The following is a 7500-nucleotide window of genomic DNA, read 5'->3' as shown; positions in this document are numbered from 1 at the left end:
TCACACACACTGTTCAGCACTCATGTACATGAAACATATCAACAACAACAAAAATCACATTTGTAATCCAATTTCTTGACCCTCAGAAATACAATATATATACACATATATATATATATATATATATATATATATATATATATATATATATATATATATATATGTATGTATATATATATACCTACATATATATATATATATATATATATATATATATATATATATATATATATATATATTACAAGCTACGCTATAAGCCTAGTTAGAAAAGCATGATGTTATAAGACCAAGGGCTCCAATGGAGAAAATAGCCCAATGAGGAAGGGACACAAGGAAGGAAATACACAACAAGAGAAGTAATAAACAGTCAAGGTAAGATATCTAAGGAACAGTTACAACATTGAATTAGATTTCTCATACATAAAATATGTAAACTTTAAAAAACCAGAAGAGAAATAAGAGTGTACCCTCAAGCAGGAGAACTCTAATTCAAGAAAGAGGAAGGCCACGGTACAGAAGCTATAGTACTACCGAAGACTAGAGTACAATGCAGTATATATATATATATATATATATATATATATATATATATATATATATATATATATATATATATATATATATATATGTATATATATATATATATATATATATATATATGTATATTATATATATATATATATATATATATATATATATATGTATGTATATATGTATATATATACATATATATATATATATATATATATATATATATATATATATATATGTATATATATATATATATATATATATATATATATATATATATATTTGTGTGTGTGTTTTGCAAATTCTTTTATGTAAGCAATTAACATATGATGTATATGTAGCCATGAAGAGTCTAAGATAACTTCGAATAAACAAAACTTGAGTTAGGTCTCAGAGGAAAAGCTCAACGATTAACTCTACCCACAAACAGACAGACAGACAGACGGAAAGAGAGTAAGCCTATGAAGACTATAAGATAACTTTACAAAACTTGTATTAGGTCTGAGAAAACAAAACAACACCTATGTTGTCTATTTAGTATCTAGTACCAATAAGTGTTAGGTATTTCGAGCCTCCTTTTCCCATAACTTTTTTTTTTTCAGGACAACAATAGTTGAATAATAAAATTACCCTACAATACAAAGGCTATGACAATGAAAAACGAAAATGCAACAAAATTTTAAAACTCAGAGAATTATCATGGTAAAGATGGGTTTATTTCAAGTGTATGAACAGATTCCTGAATTCGACAGGAATATGTACGGGGACTTGTCATAAACTTTTATCTCTCTTGATAGCTCAGTCGGTAGAGTCTTCTGCGGGCATGGTTTCCAGCCGAACAGGTGGGGGTTTCGAATCTCCAACCGGCCAGAAGCTGTTACCATGAAATGAATTCCAAGTGGATATATATTCCCAAGATAGAATTTGGTGTTAAATGCCATTCGTGGGTGATATTTATATTGATTGAAATCACGTGTGCTTGTGATATATATATATATATATATATATATATATATATATATATATATATATATATATATATATATATATATATGATAAATTTTGCACATTTTTACGTGTTTTTCATATTCAAATAAGCCATATATATTTTTGATACATTAATGTCTGGATTCTCTTAACGACCTCGGGATCAGAGCCCCAGGCGAAATCACACAAAGACAAGAGCTTGGCTCCGGCCGGGAATCGAACCCTGGTCGGCAAGCTTGTATAGACAGTGACTAAGCCACTTGGCCAAGTGGCTTAGTCACTGTCTATACAAGCTTGCCGACCAGGGTTCGATTCCCGGCCGGAGCCAAGCTCTTGTCTTTGTGTGATTTCGCCTGGGGCTCTGATCCCGAGGTCGTTAAGAGAATCCAGACATTAATGTATCAAAAATATATATGGCTTATTTGAATATATATATATATATATATGTATATATATATATATATATATATATATATATATTTATATATATATATATATATATATATATATATATATATATATATATATATATATATATATATATATATATATATATATATATATATGTGTGTGTGTGTGGGTGTGTGTGTTTGTGTGTGTGTAACAGTGAAAACATGTAATCAGTGATTTCATAAAATCAATAATCTCTTCGTTGAATACGTGTATTCACTGTGACTGTTCGTGATTACATGTAATTGCTAAAAATTCTAGTGATTTCATGTAATCTCTGAAAATGAGCATCAGTGATTACATGAAATCTCTGAACGTTATCAATTGAATTAATCAAATTTTATGCTTACTATTTCATTAATATAACATGTTATTTTAGAAACTAGGAAGTTCAACGTTCAATCACCATAATCTATTAATGGAGTCTTCATCAGTTCGCAAGCGAGCAATCACATATTTAGGAATGGTGGAAGAAGTCAATCCAATTTTAACATTACAGCCAAACTGCACAGTGTATGGTGTCCGATTAACACCACCATGTAAGCAGGAATTCTTTTCTGGGACTGCATGAATTTAAAGCCGTTGCCTCTCATACAGGCAACAAACAAATCCTTGATGTCAACATAGTGGTGCTAAGGATCCCTGGCTTTATGAGTAGTGTGGCTTTCCATGGACAAAAACTAGTTTTTGCCAAATGCATTTTAGTTCAGTAATAATTTTGGCACTGAATTCCCTTAAGTTATAGCTATACTGTGTTGATGGAGCTCCGATGAGCCAAAGAATCTGCACAGTAGGGCTGATATGCTACTTAGGCTGCTCTCTTTGATGTCAATGCATGAAGAACCAGAAATTTGTGAGAAATCTGACTCATGGATTGCATGCCTATGACATCAACATAGGCGCAGGGTGCAAATTCATGAGTCAAAATAAAGTGAACTTGGGCTACTTAGCTACTCAGCAAACCCAAAGAACAGGAAAGACCACAGGCTCAGGGCGTTATTGGGATTGGCTATGTAGCTACTCAGTAAACTCGGTACACAGGGAAAATAGTAAACTCCGGTGGTTATTAAGATTGGCTATTTATTTACTAAGTTACTCGAGTACGGGGAATGCAATAGACTCCAGTTGTTTTTTTTACAATTGGCTACTGAGCTACTCAACAGAGTTGGATCACAGGGAAAACAGTTGACTCTGGCAACTGTTACGAGTGGCTATTTAGTTACTCTGTAAACTTGAACAACTGGGAAGACAATAGACTTCAGTAGTTATTACAAATGGCTGTTTAGATACTCGGTAAACTCGAAGATTACGGAAGATTATAGTCTCCTGTGGTTATTATAATTAGCTATTAACCACTCAGATAATTGGATCATAGGGGAAACAGTTGACTCTGATTATTACGGTTGGCTATTTAGTTTCTCAGTACAATAAGAGCACATTGGAAATAGTAGACTCCTGTGATTATTACGACTGTCTATTTAGCTGCTCAGCTAACTTTGATCACAGAGAATATAGTTGACTCTGGTGGCTATCACAAGTGGCTATTTAGCTATGTAGTAACCTTGAAGAATAGGGAAGACAATAAACTCAGGGGGCTACTACGATTGGTAATTTAGCTTCTCAGCAAACTTTGAATGAAAACAGCTGACTCAGGTGGCTGTTATGAATGGCTATTTAGCTATTCAGTAAACTTGAAGAATAAGGAAGACAATAGACTCTGGTGGTTATTACGATTGGCCATTTAGTTACTCAGCAAACTTGGATCACAGGGGAAACTTTTGACTCTGGTGGGGATTACGAGTGGCTATTTAGCTACTCGGTGAACTAGGAATACTGGGAAAACTGTTGACTCCGGTGGTTATTATGATTGGCCATCTAGCTAATCAGTGAACTCGAAAACTAGGAATACAATTGACACCAGTGGTTATTACGATTTACTCTTTAGCTACTCAGCAACTTGGATCAAAGGGAAAGTACTTGACTCCGGCGGTTATTGAGAATGGTAGATTCCGACAGGTATTACTATTGGCTAATCAAATACACAAAAAATTTGAACCACTTTTAGAACAGTAGATTATTGTCGTTATTGCAATTGGCTTTGTAGCTGCTTAACAAACTTGGAGCAAGTTTTAGACTTGATAAACTGCTCAAAATAATTAAAAATAAGACATGCTCTTCAGGTTTATTCTAGAAGAAGACCTATATGATATATTTAGTATTTGGTTCTGTTAAGTTATTAAATTTGAGGATCACTAACAAACCAGCCTGAGGTATACATATACACTGCTTCTATAAGACACTAACGCGCTGAATTACAAAATATCAAAAGCTAATTATATTATATATGAATAGTTTTGTAAAGGCTGATTTAAAAAATTAATATTATTTATTTCTTTTTTTTTTTCATTTTAAGGTCAGTAACTACTATACATTATATGCAGTAAATATTCTTATATTTATCTGATGATACATGATTTTTAAGAAATCTAGATTGATTTCTTGACATCCCAAGATCATTTGATATAATCAAACATGCTAATCTTGATAAAAGAAATATTACACACTTTCACTGAAATACCAATAGTGAATATGTGTAATAGGTCGATTCATATTCCAGTGATTTCATGTAATCACTAGAATTTTCAGTGATTACACGTATTCACTGAAAATTTTAGTGATTTCATGAAATCAGTAATTACACGTTTTTCACTGTAACAAACACACACACACACACATATATATATATATATATATATATATATATATATATATATATATATATATATATATATATGTGTGCGTGTATGTATATATACACACACATATATATATATATATATATATATATATATATATATATATATGTGTGTGTGTGTGCGTGTGTGTGTATATATATATATATATATATATATATATATATATATTTATATATTATTTATATATATTTATATATAAATATAAGTGTAATATATATATATATATATATGTGTGTGTGTGTGTATATATACATATATATATATATATATATATATATATATATATATATATATATATATATATATATACTCAGACACTTGCTCTTCATTATATAATGAAGGTGTTTAACCTATCTGTAAATAGGCTTGCAGCCCCTGCTCTATGATTATTTTAATAAGCAATGTTTATTAGTAACATGTATTTTGTTAAAACCTTCTCAGAATTATTTTGAGTCTTTAATATAAAGAGAACTGCTTTTATATATCCTAGCTATCCCAGTACTATGAAGGAATAAGTAATTTTTTATATTTACCCTTTGTACTGTATATGGCATCTCGGTTTTAATAAACTCTAGCCTCAGACCGACGAAATTGGTTCAGCTGCCGTTGAGTAAACGCTCCTTTGGTGTCACGTGGTCACCTCTTTCATTTAGGTTTCTTTTCCTCGGTTCGTAGGTGCCTTTTGGGTGTCATCATTCATTCAGATGTTTACATTTGGTTGAATTTTCTCTAGATTCGAAGTAAATATCATTTAGTCTTATAGTTGTTACATGCGCTTCATACCGAGTAAGAAAAAAAAGAGTTTAACAAAATTCAAGTTTGAATAAGATTTCATTGTAAGTTGGAATATTAAGCCCAAAATAAATACAACGCTTCGATACTACTGTGATTGGAAAATGTATTTTACAATATTATCCATACTCATTGATTCTACCCCAAATGGAAAATTATTTAGTAATTGAGTAGAATATTATCATGGTTACTTGCGTTCTGATTGTATCAGAATGGTTGAACCAAGGTATCACCTGACGAAAAAAAAAAAATATAAGCAATTCTTTATGTCCTGGCAAAGCTTTTCTTGGATTGCAGATGACTAAAGTCACCGAAATTACTAATTTTCATCATCTGCATTTTATAAAATGATTAACAATTGGTCCGTACCATCTAAAGCTTCGTGATACAAGTAGTCAAATTGCATATTTGAAAATATATATCTTTATTCAAAACGGTAATTGAGGTAATCACTTTGGATCAAGTGAAGACACTTACAAACCTAAATAGATCCCATCCTTCCCAAATATATAGCTATGCTAGTCCATAATGACCCAAATATCTTTACTACTTCTCATAAGAAATCAGTGCAAGTAATTTTGTATTTTTCTTTTTATATATTCATTAAATACAAGTACTTACTTGAAACTGGTTCTATTGAAAAATATTGAGATCAATGTATCAATACATTAGAAATGAATAATGGTATCGCGGAATGACCACCATTCAACATCGAGTAATCTCTTTTTAAAGCAGAGGAGAATATCCGTAATTCACGTCGTCCACCATGTTCCTGAAAATAACTTTCGCTTTTAAACACTTTTGACATCTTCTGAAATATGAGCCTCCCTGTTGTTAGGGGGATTCACTAAAACTGCAATTCTTATGTTACACTAGTCTACACAGAAGGAGAGAGAGAGAGAGAGAGAGAGAGAGAGAGAGAGAGAGAGAGAGAGAGAGAGAGAGAGATGGCAAAAAGAAACATTTAAATATAAGATCTGGCAATAGCTTAAGGCTTTAGAAAACTTTGACTTCAAATGTATACATTGCCTCTCACGAATAAGAAAAGGAATTACAGTTGAAGCCTTAAGTGCCCACGCATATCAAACCAGCGTAAAAATCTTGTCAACATTTAAATCAAGGCAGATTCATGTTGGAATTCAAAAAAGCACGCAAAAAGGAAAATTTTCTTCTTTCTTTGTTAAGAGATTGGAGATGACGTCCGACTCTGCGACACTAAATCCAATTACGTCATATGCCCACATAGTATTCCCGATAATTTCCATTCGGTCAACCTCCAAAAGTATCAAGCGTTGTTATGTTTGGAAATAAATACTACGTTTACAAGAAAAAAAAATAAAGAACATAGTTTCACAAAAAAAAATGCATTAAAGTTAAGAATACACCCCAACCCCGTCTCTCTCTCTCTCTCTCTCTCTCTCTCTCTCTCTCTCTCTCTCTCGGGCCTCTTAGGTCAGAAAAAAAAACATTACTAACATCTCCTAATAACGGCTTTATATTTAAAAGATTTCAAGTAATGTACACTTACATTCAAAAGCCCGCCGACTATCAGGGCACGTAGTTCGGTAGATATCTCTGGTGTCACCATGATAAAACTGACAAAGGGTTGCTCTCTGTTCGTACTACTTCTAGGAAATGGGCGGAGCCTTATCCAAACCTCATATATATATATATATATATATATATATATATATATATATATATATATATATATATATATATATATATATATATATATCATATATATGTATATATATATATATATATATATATACATATATATATATATATATATATATATATATATATATATATATATATATATATATATATATATATATATATATACATATACATATACATATATATAAAGATAGATTGATAAAACTAGTTTGCTGCAGGACAAAGCTCTCAGACATATCTTTCCACTATCGTCTGTTTATGGTCTTTCTCTGCCAGTCTATACCTGCAAATTTTCTTAGTT

This window comes from Palaemon carinicauda, chromosome 1, assembly GCF_036898095.1.
Source record: "Palaemon carinicauda isolate YSFRI2023 chromosome 1, ASM3689809v2, whole genome shotgun sequence".
Classification (NCBI taxonomy): domain Eukaryota; kingdom Metazoa; phylum Arthropoda; class Malacostraca; order Decapoda; family Palaemonidae; genus Palaemon; species Palaemon carinicauda.
Note: the sequence above shows the minus strand (reverse complement) of the source record.